The sequence below is a fragment of the Vespa mandarinia genome, chromosome 10 (assembly GCF_050613455.1).
Source record: "Vespa mandarinia isolate Hongniang chromosome 10, ASM5061345v1, whole genome shotgun sequence".
Taxonomy (NCBI): domain Eukaryota; kingdom Metazoa; phylum Arthropoda; class Insecta; order Hymenoptera; family Vespidae; genus Vespa; species Vespa mandarinia.
In genome coordinates, this window is record NC_140819.1 from 4015001 (window position 1) to 4033183 (window position 18183).

At 33.4% G+C, this 18183-nt stretch overlaps 1 long non-coding RNA gene across 3 annotated transcripts in view; it reads left to right on the top strand.

Annotated features, from left to right (window-relative positions):
* The window catches only part of LOC118446315 (uncharacterized), a 45643-nt gene extending 27772 nt beyond the window's left edge, over positions 1-17871 (top strand). Inside the window, exons 3-5 of one of the 3 annotated variants that reach the window (XR_014982665.1) lie at positions 10416-10553; positions 15699-16071; positions 17183-17871. This is a non-coding gene — a long non-coding RNA (uncharacterized LOC118446315). Of the gene's footprint in view, positions 1-7904; positions 8583-10415; positions 10558-11984; positions 12300-15698; positions 16072-17182 lie in introns of those variants that run through there. The other 2 variants (XR_014982666.1, XR_014982667.1) reach the window with 2 other exon arrangements.
* Positions 17872-18183: the final 312 nt, after the last annotated feature.

Sequence of the window (18183 nt, forward strand, 5' to 3'; positions counted from 1 at the left end):
GCGACTTCAAATTGCTACATTATTACGACTTCGGCCGGACCGCAGAAACAATTAGCTCCGGCAGACGCACGCGTATTAATATTTCCATTCGGTTTCGGCCGGCGGCGTGCTGCTTGGTGAATGGCTCGTTTCGACGTTAATGATCGATGGGAGGATTGTTGAAACAGCGACGAGGATACGATCCTCAATGAGGACGATCGATGTTCACAGCCCCCCTTCTCCTCTATCCAACCTCCCCCCCCTCCTTCTATGACGAATTTTATTGATTCCGACGAAACGGGGGAGGAAATATTATATATATATATGTATATATATATATATATATATTCTTTTTTATTAATATGATAATTATTATAGCATTAGATGTAATGTATTGTAATATAATGAACAGATATGTAAAATATAAAACATTGTTATATATAAAAAAAATATAAAACATATTATAATATATTATATCTAGAATGATAGTATTGGTCCTTTTGGATTCTTTTCAATTTTTGTTTTTATCTTTTCATTTAGTCTTTTGTTTAATTCGATATTAATGAAATATTCGTTGAGAAAACTAGTATGCCAGGTTTGCCTACGAAGATACCCAAGAGAATCTAATTTTACGGGTCGACGAGAAGGTTTCGGAAGACTTAAAGACGTAATGATCGATAGGACGTAATTATAGTCTCTATTATTATATAAAAGGGGTGAAGAAAGTGGAGAAAGAGAGTAAGGAGGGGGAAAAAGAGAGAGAAAGAGAGAGAGAGAGAGAGAGGAGAGAAAAGAGAAGAGAGAATAGAGCGGACGGAATATCGCGCGACAAAATTCTGCTCGCAGCTAGGCAACCATTTTCATCGATCGCGGGTGAGAGGGGACGTAAACGGGGAAATGCTTCGAAAAGAGGGGCCGGCCATTTTGTTTACCGAGCGCTAATGTCGAATGACCGCTAAAACTGAATAATAGTCGACCCTGTCGCGTATTAAGCCAAAAAGCTACATAGTTACGTGTGTTTGTACAGTGAAAGTATTTACTCTTTTGTTTTTTTTCTTTTTCTTTTTCTTTTTCTTTTTTCTTCTTTCTTTTTATCTTTCTATCTTTTTATCTTTGAAAGTAAATTCGTGAAAAAATATAAAAGGAAAAAAAAAAAAAAAGAAGATCGATTCTAATCCTCAAAATTATTATTTCGAAGCGAAGATCATAGAGTAAAAAAAAAAATATAGAAAAAATAAAAGGAATAAAGAATTCGTTATCGTATCTCTCGTCTCTTTTTCTCTCTTCTCTCTCTCTCTCTCTCTCTCTCTCTCTCTCTCTCTCACTTTTGATTCCCTCTTTCTCTCTTTCTCTCTCTCTCTCTTTCTCTCTTTCTCTTTCATCCCCTTTCTCTCTTTCTCTCTCTATGAATGTATAATAATTTAATATTCGACGATGGCGTTTAGCAATTTCTCTACGATCCCCAATATCGATCTCGACGTAGAAAGTTGCAAAATATACGGATAGCTACGTCGTTCTCTGCATTATTTCATTTTCAACGATATTAGGGAGAAAGAGAGTAAGAGCGAGAGAGAGAGAGAGAGAGAGCAAGAACTAGCTAGAGCAGCGCCGGAACTCCTAATTAACGTCCCTACCACCGACGACGACGACGGCGCGCTAGCCAAACCGAAAACGCCGCGAGAAATTTCAGAAATACTTTCGTAATACAATTAGCTAACTGTGTAACTTAAATAAAACATTTATAACCAGCCAGTATGTGTCTAACGTTTCGTTCGCGATTCGGCATATTACACTTTAGACATGAAATATTATTTCATTTTGTTGCGACAGTGTTAACGATAGGAGAGACACGAAATTCGGAGGATATTTTTTCTTTATATATTTAACAAAAAAAAAAAAAAAAGAAAAAAAAGAAAAAAAAAAGTAAGAAAGAAAAAGAAAAAAACAGAAAAAAATAAAAAATAAAAGAATTCAAACTAGTGGCCGCGAACGGAAAAAAAAAACAGAAAAAAGAAAACAAGAAAAAAGAAATAAAATAACCATATAAATTATGACATGAAGTATTAGTAGTTATATATGTATCTACGTGTATATGTACGAAATATCAAACGAAATTGCAAAGAAAAGAAACGAAAAAATAAAATGAAACGAAAGGAAAAAACCGAAAAACCGAAAAACCGAAAAACCGAAAAAGACAGACGTCAGGTATTTTTCTTCTTTTCCCATTTTTTTTTTGCTGTCGTTGTCGCTTCTGTCGTTTTTCTTCTCTTTTTTTTTTTTTTTCTTTTTTCCCTCGACGTTATAATTCGTCGTATCAAAAATTTCCGTAACGGGGTTGTATGTGTACCTAGATACGTCCAAGCGACCCGACGTTAAATGAATAATTTGAGCGTGCCCCACGATGAAGATATCTCTTATGGAATGACTCTAAAAACGAGACTGGCAGTCTCGTAAAAGGGAAAAATAGAATGCTTTAGTATTCTACGAACACTACGAACGTTGATATCTAACCGGATGAAATTTGTTCTCTCTTGCGGGGAGGAAGGAGGAGGAGAGGGGCACGATAGCTAGAAGGGTGATGGTGGTAAACGGGTGGTAGCGAGACTAGAACAGGGTGAAAGTTCGAAATCCGGAAAACGTCGACTGTACGACGGCGTTGCGCGTCGTACTCGTTAAACCGAAGCGAAGGCTCGCGTCAGAACGTTTCCTAATTAACGTAAGTGCCGTTCGTTTCGACTCCCACGTGAGAATTCTCATCCCCTCCCATTCACCTTCCCCTAACCATCCCTACCTACCTACTTACCCTAAACTATATAGATAGATAAAAATAAATAAATATATATATATATATATATATACACGTATACATATATATATTATATATAGTTGGAACGCGAATTATTAGGAATCGTTCGATTTCACCCTCGTTTTACACAAACATATCGAATTCATCATCCATTGGTCACATTCAAAATTGGCGCTTAACGAGGACGATCTTAGTATAGGAATCGATCGATCGGAGTTCGACGAATGACCCCTCTTTTATCGGGGTACGATACTATAAAAATACATCCAACGCGTCCTCCGAAGAGAGAGGACGCGCACCTGTTGACCGTACTTCCTTTCCAAGGGAAATCACAGGAAGATAACGTGTGTGTGTGTATGTGTGTGTGTATGTATGTACGTATGTATGTAACGAATGGCAATAATATTATATACGAAAGAGTTATTTCTATCTTTTCGATTTTTCTCCAAATAGATAATACCTATAAAATATCTTTTCGTTTATGTATATCGTCAAACAAGATTTATATATGTATATTTATTATAAAATGTCAACTTACAGTTGTTACCCTTCATGGTTAAAAAATATAAAATTTAACATAAATTAAAATATAAGGAAAACTAACATAATTAATAGGATATGTATATATATATATATATATATATATATATATATATATATATATATAAGAAACGAAAAAAAATAATGAACAGTATTACTATTTTCTAATCAATGTTATATAAAAACAATAAGGAATATAAATATACATACATATATATCAAAATAATTATATCAAATAAAATAAATTATTGCAAGTAACAAAAAAAAAAAGACCAAATAAGAAAAAGAATTGGAAAGAGCAAAAAAGAGATATAAAAAAAAACTATTATAGCCAATCGATTTTACTTTTTAAAGCGATTTCCGAAGACAAAAAGAAAAGAAAAAAAAAAAAATAGAGAAAAGAAAAAGAAAGTTTTTGAAGGATCGTCGATCGGCTTAGCTCGGAACGCGAGTTATGTGTGTCGTTTCTTACCCTCTTTCTTTCTCTTCCTCTTCTATTTCTTTTTCCTCCTCTTTTTTTTCCCCTTCTTTTCTTCTTCTTCTTATTCTTCTTTTTCATCTACTTTTTCCCTTAGTCTCCGCTAAATCTTTCTTCAGTCCCTAGCCCTTCTCCCTTACTCGTCCCTTTTATCCCTCTTGTTGGCGCACTAACACGGCGAGAGGTGCGGCGCCGCGTTCGACGAAGAAACTTTACGCTTCGTGTAAACCAACATAATTAACTTCCCGTTGCGACTTCTTAATTGCGAAGAAAAGTTCAAGGACCGTGTGTATTTTGCATCGAACCTCGAAAAACACGCGTCCTTGTATAAAAGGATAAACACATACTCGTAACGAAAGATACAACGTCTTGTCGATAATAACAAGTTTTTCACTTAGAGGAATATACGTTTATGTTTCGATATCGAGTTAATTAACAATTTTATTACCGGGCCATAAAATGTGAAGATTTATAATTATAAAAGAAAAAAGAAAAAAAAAAAAAAAAAGAAAAAAGAAAAGAAGAAGAAGAAGAAGAAGTGTAAACTAAAAGCTTGATGTTCCTTTTCCCTCTCTTTTTTTTTTTTTCATTTATTATACATCGTAACGTTACAAATAAATAAAATATTATAATAATTAAATTTGCAAAACGTGACGATTAATGAAAAAAAAGATATCTAAGTGATATTCGTTATAAATTCGAGTAATTACGTTGCAATTTGTTTCTTTTTTCTTTGTTCTTTCTTTTTTTTTTCCTTCTTTTTTTCCTTTTCTTTTCTTTTTTATCGTAGCAATCGAAAATAAATAAAAATTCTAACGATTTTATGTAAAAAATTAAAACGATAATCTTAATATTAATGAAAAACATATCGACCATATATTTATCATTTAGTGTTTATAATTTGTTATTTAAATTCTATTAAACAATATTATCATTTAATAAATGTTATAACGAACAATGAGAAAATTTTTATTCGTTCATTAAAATTTTCAGATGGAGCTTTAGTCGAGTGGACGCCTGGAGTATCTTCCTTATCGATCACCTACGATACCCTATACATAATTAACGCTTCTCGAAATCGTTAGCACATCGGTCGAACTAGTACGAGCCAAGTGAATCGATAATTTCGATACGTCACTTAAGATCTTCCTTTTACAAACGCTCAAACGAATATATTCATTCAATAATATAGATAATAATTTAATAAAGCTGATATCTGTGCATATACACGATCTCGAAATTAGAGATATCTTCGACTGTATGAAATTTGTTGAAAATTCTACGTAAAACTTTTGTAAATCATTAGAATTTCTAATGGCGAGGACCGAAGGTAAAGAAAAAAATTTTTCTTCCAAGGAAAAGAAGAAAAAGGAAAAAAAAAGGATATATAAGAGAAAAAAAAGAAAAAAAGTAAGAGAGAGAGAGAGAGAGAGAGAGAGAGAGAGAAAGGGAGATAATTATTTCTCCTTTTTTTTTCTCTCCTTTTCTTTTTTTTTTTCACTCAGCAAAATCGATTATCATCGCGTAACGGTAATAGGAGGTGAACTCGAGAAAATACGATGAGTTCTCCGAAGCTAACGTCATCATCGTCTCACGGCACCTCCGTAGTCAGCCGCGAAGTCTGCATTTGCTACTCGATGTATCTATATATGTGTATATGTACGCGCGTAAATGTGTATATGATGTGTATCTATGTATATATGTATATGTATATATATATATGCTTATATATATACATACATATCTATCTATCTATATAGATATACGTATGTATGTATTATATCTACGTAAATATATATATATATATATACACACATATACATACATGTACATACATTCTCCTCAGAGGCAAAGCATGCTCGCGTTGCATAGGAAGCTAGTACGAAACACTAGGCGAGGTTGTGCAAACACAATTTTCCCCCGTTACTCGTACCTTCTCGCAATCTCTCTCTCTCTCTCTCTCTCTCTCTCTCTCTCTCTCTCTCTCTTTCTCTTTCGTGAATACTTGTTCACCGTCGTTAAAACGGTCTATCGAATCTTAAATCTTCGAAGTAGGTACGGTGGCTCCTCTTCGTATTGGTAACGGATCGTGCGTATCATTAATTTGCAGGGGTTAACAAAAAAAAAAAAAAATATATATATATATACACACACACATACATTCACAAACGTCGCTGTTTCTCTTTCCTTCATTTTTACATCTTCTTTTTTTTTTTTATTTTTCTTTACTTCTCTTTATCCCTACCCCTCTCTCGTCACTAACCAAAAAAAATCTCTACCGAACAAGATAGAATGCGGGAAAACGATGGCACGGTTTTTTTGTCTCTCCTGCGTAACATCTAAAAATGTAACACGGATTTGTTCCACGGTTTGTCGTGTTCCGAAATAGGCCGATTCAATTCCTTGTTTTTACGAGAAAGGAAGGAAAACCTATTATAAGCAATAAAATCTCTATTTCAACCGATCGTATGTGATCGATTTCGTACAATTATAATAAAACAATCAAGTCGAAGTCGCCTCAAGTATATTAAATCTTAAACAAAAAAAAAATCTTAGTAAACCTAATAATAATTAATTCATAAGTATATTTCGTCTAATTAACTATATGTAAGAGTAAAAGGATCGAATCTTTGTGATCACTCGAGATCGAGAATGAGACGAGATAATGTTGGTTGATACGTACGATACGTAGTCAAGTAGAAATCTCGAAATTCTCCTCTCTTTCTAATAAAAATTTCTTACATTTGCTGATATTATTATTTATTATTTGAATAGTGTTACTTGTAAATTTTGTCTTCTCTTTGTCTCGCCCATTAACACACATTCTCTAGATCTCAAATCGACACATCAACATATGTATTTAAGAATATATATATAATACACGTACATATATAAAATAAGTGTATATGAGAGAGAAAGGAAGAGAGGAAAGAGAGAAAGAGAGAGAGAGAGAATTACACACACACACACACACACACACACATATATATAAAGTATTTACCGTTATTTACAACACCTCCATACAATACATATGAGCTAGTTCGATGATCTCCTCTCCATCTATTACTTCGTATAGTAAACAAAAAAAAAGTAATTATCAGACAGGAAATGGTGCCAATAGAGTAAAGGAATTTTTGATGTCATACTTCCGGCTCAAAGTAACGACGCCGAGCGTCGTCAACGTTGTAAAAGATAATAAGAGAAAGACAGACAGACTGACAAACAGAGAGAGAGAGAGAGAGAGAGAGATCATTGGTGCTTTTGTCAGCGTTGGCAAGAAAAGCTATTACGGACGACCGGTTCCTTGGCGAGGAGACGCGAGAGGGAAAAAAATATATATAGTAGATTCTCTCTCTCTCTCTCTCTCTCTCTCTCTCTCTTTTTCTCTCTTTTCAAGAGAGCTTGGATGAGAGCTACTCCACCAAGCAAGTGAACGAAGAAATCTCCAGCATATCTCTCCTCTACGTTATAGGACAATGAAGAAACACCTTGTTTACTATTTTCAATGATATCAATCTATCTGAGAACTTTGAAATTATCAGGTAACATAATTATCCCCTCGATTTGGTAATTCATTAACAATCTATATTACGTCAATCGTGAAGCGAGCCTGATCGATTTTCGAAGTTTCAATTAAATTAGATTCAATTTAGGAATTCAGAGATAAAAAAGGATTTTGTTCTCTTTTCATCTGATAAATGATCATTAACGCCTAACGATGATGATAATAATGATGATGATAACCCCTTCGAAATTACCTTAGAATCGTTAATTACTTTGTAAAAGAAAACAAAAAAAAAAGAGACAATAAAAAAGAAAAGAAAAAAGAAAGAAAAAAAGAAAAGATATAAATCATTATTCCTTACGTGTTACAATGTCCTTCGTAAATGACGTATCATTTGCATTATTTATACAATTGGCATTAGCTTAATTGATACGTGTGTATTTCGCGTCTAACGCATGAAAAACAAGAAAATAAAAAAAAAAAAAAAAAGAAAAAAAAGGAAAAAAGAAAGAACGAAGGAAGGAAGGAAAAAAAAATAATAGAAAAGAAAACGTAAGCAAATGAATGATCTAAATAAAAAGGACAAGGGTAGAAAATTCGAGGTTGGGAGCTGTTGGAGAACTGGTAAAAGTAGGCTAATAGAGATCGAGGAAACGGATAAGAAAGTTGCATTTTGCTGAACGTTGACCGCAAAAAGTCTTCTTCCTCTCTCCTTCTCTACGTTCTGGAAGGGGTAGCAAAGAACGGACACTCCTCAAAGACGTTCCTGGTTCACGGTCGAGTCGCAAAGTGGTCGGCTTAACTTTTTAAATCGTGCTTGAACGCGCGCGAACGCGCGTACGCTGTACCAGTGTTATGGTATGATGGTTGTGGAAAAGAAAGAGTCAGAGAAAGAGAGAGAGAGAGAGAGAGAGAGAGAGAGAGAGAGAGAGAGAAAGAGAGAGAGAGAAGGAAAGAAAGAGAAAGAAAGAGAGAGAGAAAAAGAGAGAGATAGAAAAAGAGTGGTAGCGAGGTAGAAGGAAAACTGTGCAACTCGAACTCTCGGGTGCAAGTAGGCATGGCTTCCTGCTGGTAGCTGATCCGTGACGCCCACACCGGCCAGCTAACTCTTCGTACTTCTTGCACGGCCACGTTGCCCGATGGAGACTTGAGGCGACCTCGATCGAGTACCAAGAGAGAAAAAGAGAGAGATAGAGATAGAGAGAGAGAGAGAGAGAGAGAGAGAGAGAGAGATATTCGTTGAATATTCGCAAAACTGATTATTTAGTCCGTAGGTAAGTGTGATGCTTGTCCGATGATTAGTAAATTAGAAAGATAAAAATTATATATTAATATTTTAATTATTATTGAAAAGAGACAAATTGTATATGATTTAGAAGGAAATTTGCGGAACTTGAAATATTATTATCGTCATCGTAGCGATCCATAAATTTTTGTCATAAGCTTTTAACGATGCTAGAATTAAATCGATATAAATTAATTTTTTAATTAAATAATATTTTTATTTGATATTAATTACCTTTTTTATAATACTAATGTTATATATATATATATATATATATATATATATATATATACACATACACACATACACACAAAAAATAATATTAATAGTATAAGCTATATAACGTTATATTATATCTATATTATTTATATATTTTGTATAAATAATATATATATATATAAATAATATATTAATTATATTAATACATGATTAAATAACTGATCTTTTTTTCCCTCTCCCCCCCTTTCTGTCTCTCTCTCTCTCTATCTTTTACTTACTCTTTATCGTCCTACAAAATAATATTTAATAACTTGTATATATCTTTTACAATCCCTTAATAGATAAATACATTTGAAATGAAATAATTGAAATTAAGTATAGGTCATTGATGACCTTCGTGGAATTCAACGTGATAAGTAAGGTCGACTCGAAGGTCACCAACGATCGGTGGACACGTCGGGCATCCTTCTTTCTCTCTTTATCTCTCTCTCTCTCTTTCTCTCTCTCTCTCCCTCTCTCTCTGTCTCTCTCTCTGTCTCTCTCTTTCTCTCTCTCTCTCTCTCGTTTAACGGCCTATCCACGAGGCGCTCTCGAAACTGGCACGCCGGAAGTCGAGGGGCCGCGTCACTTCGAGGAACGCGCGAAAGGGCGTGTGCGAGGGAAAGGACCGTGGGAAGAGGTCCGCGATTATATGCATACTCGACCTTGAAATGCATCGCCCGAGTTTCGCGTGAATTCCCGTCGCGGATAAAGTTCGTCCCTTTTTTTTTCTTCCTTCTCTTTCTGTCTGTCTGTCTCTCTCTCTCTCTCTCTCTCTCTCTCTCTCTCTCTCTCTCTCTCTCTCTCTCTCTCTCTCTCTCTCCTCTATTTCTTTCTTTTTTACGAGCGGAGGGATGAAAAATGCACACGTACGATCGATGCGCATGGTGCATCATTTTTTATCGTATATGTATTTTTCAATGAATTCTCACCATGTATAGGTCACGCCGTTTATTGCGATAATAATATAGAATAAATCAAATTTCACGTATCTATGTTTATAATTATTTATGGAAAAAATTATAATATAAACTTATATAGATAAGTTAAAATTATTATAGAGAAATTGTTTTTATTTTTATCATTATTATTGTTAATATTTTTGTACTGTTATTACATATATATATATATACACATTTTTTTTTTTAACCATAGATAAATAAGTCGATTCATCGATCGGCAAAAAAACCAAAATTTATATACATATATTTTTTTTTCCTTTTATATATATATATATATATATATATATATATATATATAAAAGGAAAAAATTTTTTGCAATATTCATTCATATTAAACGTTATGGTAAAAAAAAATGTTATTTATTTATACATCAAAATAAAATTTTCAGAATAGTTTGCCGGTCGCTAATAACAACACAAACACGCACATCGATCTTTAATAACGGATCACAAACGGGCATTAATATATATTTGATAATAATTATTAGATATTATAAAAAAGATCGATCCATAGCAAGATACGTTCGAAGAAATAAAATATCTTCCCGGTTTCTTTTTTTTTTTTCTTCTTTTTTAAGAAAAGTTACCTTTCTTACTTTTAGCGTACGATCGAACCGTTGAAGCGTTTTGCACCTCGTATTCGCGGGCAATGGACCGTGCGTGCGATCGACGACACCGGAAGTCTACTCCCGTTCGTTCTCCGACCTCAAGAAGGATCGCGAAAAGTTAACGAGCACTACGTAAGTAAGTAGATAACTATTCAAAAAGATTATATTGAAAGAGGAAAGAATTTTATTCTATGATTAGTTGTTACTTTTTTTATTTGATTTGATTTGATTTGATTTGATTTGATTTGATTTTTTCCATTTATTTTTTTCTTTTTGTTTTCTTTTTTTTTTCTTTTATTTAATACGAGGTTGTCAAAAAGTCCACAAACAAAATTTCTGAGCACCTAAGCGATTTTAAAAATCAATTAATTTTCGTCGAGTGATTTAGGCTAATTTTATTTTAATTTTTTTTTTTTGTTCTTTTTTTTTCACATCTTTAGACTAATATCTTATTGTCGGATGAGTTTGGATTGTAGTTTTACAATTTGTAAGGAAAACAAAGAAAGAAAGGAAAGAAAGAAAGATCAAGCGCATAACTTCTGAGAAAATAATTAACGATTTGTAAAATCATCATTCTACATTAATAACCTTCCAGTAATAAATCTCTTAAAAAGAAAAAAAAACGAAGATTCAAAGGATAATATCAAAGCATTACAAACGTTGGATATACATAACCACTTTTTATCAATTAATAATTACGAATTTGGTTATTATATTGATTAAAACTTTTCTACGTAGATGAATAAAGTGAAAATCTATGGGATATGAGTTCGACTTAAATAGTATATTGAAGTATATATTAAGAGCGTATGAAAGACAATAACAAAAATAATCCAATTATTATTATCTAAAAGAATACGATGAATAACAACGTACGTCTTATTAAAAGTATCGACTTTAAAAGAAATAATCCATCTGAAATTGTTTCAACGTCAGATATAAAAACGTGCTATTAATTTTGAGAAATTTAATTATATAAAATCGATAGTAATATACATAAATGATGACTCTTAATTTTTTCACGATCACCTAGATACAATGATATCAAATGAAATATTCACATTTCATTTAAATCTTATATAAGTTCTAAAATACATAGTTCATTCATATATACACATGAAGACCTCCCACACACACACACACACACACACACACACACATACACACGAGATATAGTATTACGAACCGAATCGATGAAGATATCGACGAAAAAGTAGGAGAACCGAACGGTACCATTGGATCAATCTATCGATATTTTTCTATAAAAACAAATACTTACATCCATAATAGATATAACACCTACAGGTAAAACATATATCTAAAATTTGATTAAAAAAAAAAAGAAGAAGATAACAAATGATGAAAATAAAGAAAAAGAAAACAAAAGAGAAAGAGAGAAAGAGAGAGAGAGAGAGAGAGAGAGAGAGAAAGAAATAAAAAAACAGAGAGTAATTACTAAGGATCTTAAAATCTGTAAAAAAAAAAAAAAAAAAAGATAAAGAAAGAATTAACAAAAAAAAGACATATTTTGATGTTCTATTAAAAGTATTATTTCTTCCACAGAATCGCCCTCCGCAGTATCCAAGGATAGTAAAGAGCAGAGAAAAAGAAGAAGCATCCTTCGACCCGCTTCGAAGAGCACTCTCTCTCTCTCTCTCTCTCTCTCTCTCTCTCTCTCTCTCTCTCTCTCTCTCCTCCTCTCTCTCTCCTTCTCTCTGTCGCTCTCAAGGCTCAGAATCTACCCCGATCTACCCTTTTCACCTCCCCACCCGTTTCTTCTCTACCCTTCGGCTGCCTCTCTTGAATCTCTCTCCCCTTCTTTCTCTCCCCCGTCTCTCTAACTTCCCTGCTTCTCTACTTCCCTCGGCACCCCACTTCTCTTGCCTCTCCTCTCTCCATCTCTCCTTCTATCTCTTTCTCTCTCTCTCTCTCACTCTCTCTCTCTCTCTCTCTCTCTCTCTCTCTCTCTCTCTCTCTCTCTCTCTCTCTCTCTCTCTCTCTCTCTCTCTCTCTCTCTCTCTCTCTCTCTCTATTCACGGAGGGGAAATTTTCTCTCCTCGGATTCTTCCCCTCTTCATCCCTGGCCCACCATCACGCCGACCTCTCCCGATATTACTCCGAGAGGAAATTTCGCGATATTCCTCGCAAGAGATTTATAGAAAAATTAATTATGCAACGTCGATTCTTCTTCTTCTTCTTCTTCTTCTTCTTCTTCTTCTTCCACTACTACTTCTTCTTCCGGCAGCATAGTAACATCCATCGTGTGCGTGCAATTATCGAAAAATTACATACATATATACATATATACATACATATATACATACATGCATACATATAGCTCTTTTCTATTAAATAGATACTATACAAAAATGATTTCCTTAATAATACCGTTTTCGAAATAAATATTCCGGCTCTTTAAAATCTCATATCTTAATGTTACTCCATTAACGATAAAATTCTATTTTCTATTGAAGAGAGGAAACATATATCAAATTCATTATTATAACACTTTTATATATATATATATGTATATATATATATATATATATCATTGTTTGAAGATATTATAGAAAATTATTTAACCTATAAAATCTACGATCTATGTAAAAAATAATAAGAAACATTCGGATAAACGATTCAATGCTTTTCCTTGAAATAGGTAACACGTAAGAGAAAAATCGTCGCTAGTTTCTATATATATATATAAACATACATATATACATATATATACATACATATATATATATATATATATATATATATATATATATATATAAAGAGAAAGAGAGAGAGAGAGAGAGAGAATCGTTGGTGCGTTCTCGAAAAAGCGCCCCCTAGGAGTCGCGCGAGAATATAGACGCGACAAAAAGTCTCCCCCTATGTCGACTCTCGAGACTCTCGGTGGTCGTCCTAAAACCGAACCCCCTAAAAAGAGAATATCTTTCTCTCTCTCTCTCTCTCTCTCTCTCTCTCTCTTTCTCTCTCTCTCTCTCTCTTTCTCTCTCTCTCTCTCTTTTTCTCCTATTCTCTTATTCTCTCTCAACCCTTTCTGCTTTCCAGCCTGGTTGCTTGCTTTCTGCATGCTACTACTGCTACTGCTGCTGCTACTGCTACTACTATTGCTGCTATTGCTGCTGCTTTACCGACGCTACTAAGGGATGAAATGTATACGAGAGAGAGAGAGAGAGAGAGAGAGAGAGAGAGAGAGAGAGAGAGAGAGAGAGAGAGAGGGAGACTAAAGGAAATCATCCCTTCAGAGAGAATAATTCTCTCTACTTGACCATCTTGTCTCCTTCGAAAGTGCACATACACCTCGGCAAAATTTATTCTCAAGTATAAAAAAAGAAAAAAGTATAAAACATTGTACGTAAGAATCTCTATCATTTCGCGAATTACTATTGAATGATATTAATTAACAAAATAAACACAAATGAAAAAAAAAGCAAAAAGAAATATTTTGCTTTCTCTATATCATTAAATTAATTTCTTAAAGTTTATAATGTTGGTATTTCTCTTTTTTTTTTTTTCTTTTTTTTACGTCTTTCCTTCAATCTTTCCCTTTCTTTTTTTCTTTACCTTTCTCTTTCTATTTCCTCAAAGCAATATCTTTAAATGAAAACACGAATACGATATCGATAGAAAACGATGAGTCAATTAATCATCGCGAGTGCGGAGGGTCGTACAATTTATCAAGTACGTTGTGTTAAATAGAGAGAGTGAGAGAAAAGGGGAGAGTTTGAAAGAGAGAGAGAGAGAGAGAGAGAGAGACCAACACACGCGAATAAAAGAATTCTTAGCTAACGAGCCATGTCGCGCATGGGAGAAGGTAGTACGCCCTCGCAATGTACACACTCCTGACCCTGATATGCGTATGATAAGGTCAACCAACAAAGAGAGAAAGAGAGAGAGAGAAAGAGAGAGAGCGATAGGGTGAGATCGTAAATATCGTACCTGTACAAGAATATACATATGTAAGTCTAACGTACGATAAAATCTAGTTATTATACGTGCTTATATTTATCAAGAAAAATAAATTAAAAGAAAAAAAAAACAAAAAAAAAAGAAAAAACCAAGATAGTTTATATTGATTAATAAATAAATATAATTAAAATAAATATAAATATATATATATATATATATATATATATGTATATACATACATAATTAATATAAACATAAAAGTATAATTATATAAATATAATTAACATAAATGTAATTAATATAAATATAATTAATATAAATATATATATATATACACATATTTGGATAGAAGTATTATTGAAACGAACAAATATGATAAACAGTTAATGTAATTAGACTGACTCGTGCCATAACATACTCCTTTTCTATAACAGATTTTAAAAGCATTAACATTCTCTCTCTCTCTCTCTCTCTCTCTCTCTCTCTCTCTCTCTCTCTCTCTCTCTCTCTCTCTCTCTCTCTCTCTCTCTCTCTCTCTCTCTCTCTCTCTCTCTCTCTCTCTCTATGTATCTCTATCTCTATCTCTCTCTCTCACTCACTCATTCACTCGCTCATGTGTGCGAAAAGAGACACGCGACTAACGTAACTGCGTACAAGGTATTACGTAAGGAACAGGTAGCTGCTGCGTAATAGGCTAACGCGAAGGACTCTTTTTTTCTGTCCCTAACAATCGCCTTCTGATTCTTATGTTTCACGCTGATATCACGATTATAATGAAGCATGAAACGTTGTTATTGAACGAGATAGAAAATAAAAAAGAAATCGGAATAAATAAATCGTCCAGTGTGATAAGAAAAAAGAAAAAATTATCGGATAGAAATGAGGGAATAAAAACTGAATTATTGAACTCCGATCGATTAGCATTAAGTGTGATCGTTATACGAATTCGATTACATTCGTAATTAAATTATTTACGAATAATTTAATTTCAATCGTGTGGTATACCCATACTGAAATTAGATAACACAAACTCACGATATAAAGGAGACGTATGTAGGTAGGTATGTATGTATTTCGTAACACGTTACGACGCAAGTATATTTTACATAACGAAGACGTAATTGCTGATTTATTAACCAACTAATTGAACAAAAAAAATAATAATTTTAATTTATGTCCTAACGAAAGAGTAAAATTCGTAAATTCATTATTCCACTATCATTGTATCAAAATTATAACATTCATTTTTATTATATATATATAATAAAAATGAATCTCTTCTTATATAAATGACATGTATATGCACGTACAATACATACACACAGATTTAAGCAAGTCTTCTTCCTATTTATTCAGGTAGAGAAACGACCTTGAGTTAACGGGTTAAGGACGACTTCAGCTAAATGGGCCATTGGCTGCTTCGACGATCAACGTCCATCTCAAAGGTAGAGAGTATTCGAAGGTCGTAAAGGAGGGTTGAGTAAAGTACTAAAGAAAATATCTTTCGAATGGAGTACATTTTAGGAGGCAGCTGTCAGTGGAAAAAAAGAAAAAGAAAAGAAAGGAAAGGAAAAAGACAAAAAGTTCTCAACCAGCTAGTTCAATCCCATGGACGAAAGAATTTTTAGGGTTTCCATTGATATAAAGGATTATGTTTCGAAGGGCAAGACTTTTACGTTTAAACTTACCTGGGTTTTGAACTTTAAAAATAATAAAACTCAAAGCACAGGTAAACACATTTATTTTCTAATAAATTTCGGAGTTTAGCTATATAATATATGCGCTTACTTGCTAGTTATTTATCAGTACCTATCAGAATCTACCAAAACCTCAGATTTATGGTATATACTTATTAAGACTTTTCAGGATCTATCAGGAGCTATTAGTACTTATTAAATCCTTTATGATAATCTCAATCTCGTAATCTCAATAAAATTTTGGAACATTACCTTTCTCATTTTTATTCATTCTTCAGAATAACTCAATCTCAATTTCGACGATATAAAAACATAAACATAAGAAATATAAAAAAATATTTACTTATATAAAAAAAAATAAAACAAAAAAAAAACAAAATATAAAAAATTTTTACTCTGGTTAATTCTAATTGGAGTGAATTTCTCGTTACTGTAACTATATCTTCATTACGATAACATTATCGGACGATATCGAATGATAAAATCATTGTAGAAACATATTCGATAAATAATAGAAACATTGATTTATTACTATGTACCGCGGAAAGAATCAACTTTACATATTATGCATCGCTCATTGTATAATATAATATCTCACTGGGAAAATCTATGGATGTTGATTCGTTCAGAAGTATATAAAATCTCTGACGAAATCAACTACTCTGATAATAATATTCCAAAAAAAAAAAAAAAAAAAAAAAAAAAAGGAAAAGAAAAATACAGACACAAATGATTCGCGTTTTAAGATTATATAAAGCAAGTGAAAATATAATCGTAGATATCGAGATATCGAGTAATCGTAGATTTATGAGTTTAAATTGATAAAAAATGAAAGAGAAAGGCAAAGAGAGAAAGAAAAGGAGAAGAAGACAGAGAGAGAGAAAAATATATGTATGTATGTATATATATATATATATATATATATATATATATATATATATATATAGAGAGAGAGAGAGAGAGAGAGAGAGAGAGAGAAAGTCAATAAAAATCACGCATCTTTTTTCAAAATGTTTTTCGTGTAAATATAGACGCATGTAAGTACGTAAGCCCGCAAAAAGTTACGATAATTAACATTTCAAAAGCCCACGTATTTTGTTTCGACGAACAAAATGTATTAAGTTTTTCCCGCGCCCATTTCAGGACAAGTGCGATCGTGCAAATTCAAGAACGAAGGAGTCACAGTGCAAATACCACATTGAGATTCAATTCTCGCGGGAAGATCATTAACGTAATAGCGAAATCAACGACGGATTTATCTTAATCTTGTTTGTGGTTGGTCACTCACGTACGCTGACAAGACGACAGGATTCTCTATGGCGATGTAACGTGTGGAAAGCGTGTTTTTTCAAAAGCAAAAAGAACAAAGTCGAAATTGTCAAGGGGAAAGAGAGGAGAAGAGAGGGAAACAGAGAGAAGGAAAAGAGAGAGAGAGAGAGAGAGTGCGCGCAAAGAATCGAACGAATAAAAAGTAAAAAGACTCTTCCTGGTCGTCGTACAACGAGGAAAGGATAAAAATCGTAAAGGTTTTTCGCGCGCAGAACGAGCGAAGACACGTGATGTCGGTGACAGAGGAAGAGGAGGAGGAGGAGGAGGTGGAGGTGTAGTGGCGTGATAGTGCGGAGGTGAGGTGGGTGACGAAAAAGGCGAGTAAATGTGCCGGATACTCTCATCCATACGTGTTGGTCGACATTCAACAAGTGACTGACACTGATGTCGCCCGAACGATATCCTACGTCCTTTGCCCTGCAAGGGTGGAAGTGGGATGCAGTAGGGGGTAGCATTATTGCCGGCACCGGCCGAGTCCGAGTATCGGAAAGCTTCTGTGGCATGTAAATACATATCTCAATTTCGCTGGAAGAGAAAGTTTTTCTTCCGAAATTCGCGAAGCTTTCGTGTAAGCTTACGCACGATGCCTTTTTATATTCTTCGTCTTTCTTAATTATTCGACTGTATTTATCTTGAAATAAATATCTTCGAGATAAATAAGAAAAGAATATTAAACTTCGAAAGTATCAACGTTTTTTCTTTATATTTTCGCTTAAAACAAAATTCCCTACTGTCAAAAAAAAAAAAAAAGAAAGAAAAAAGAAAGAAAGAAAAGAAAAGAAAAAAAACGGGAAGACCTAACCTCGAATTGCAAA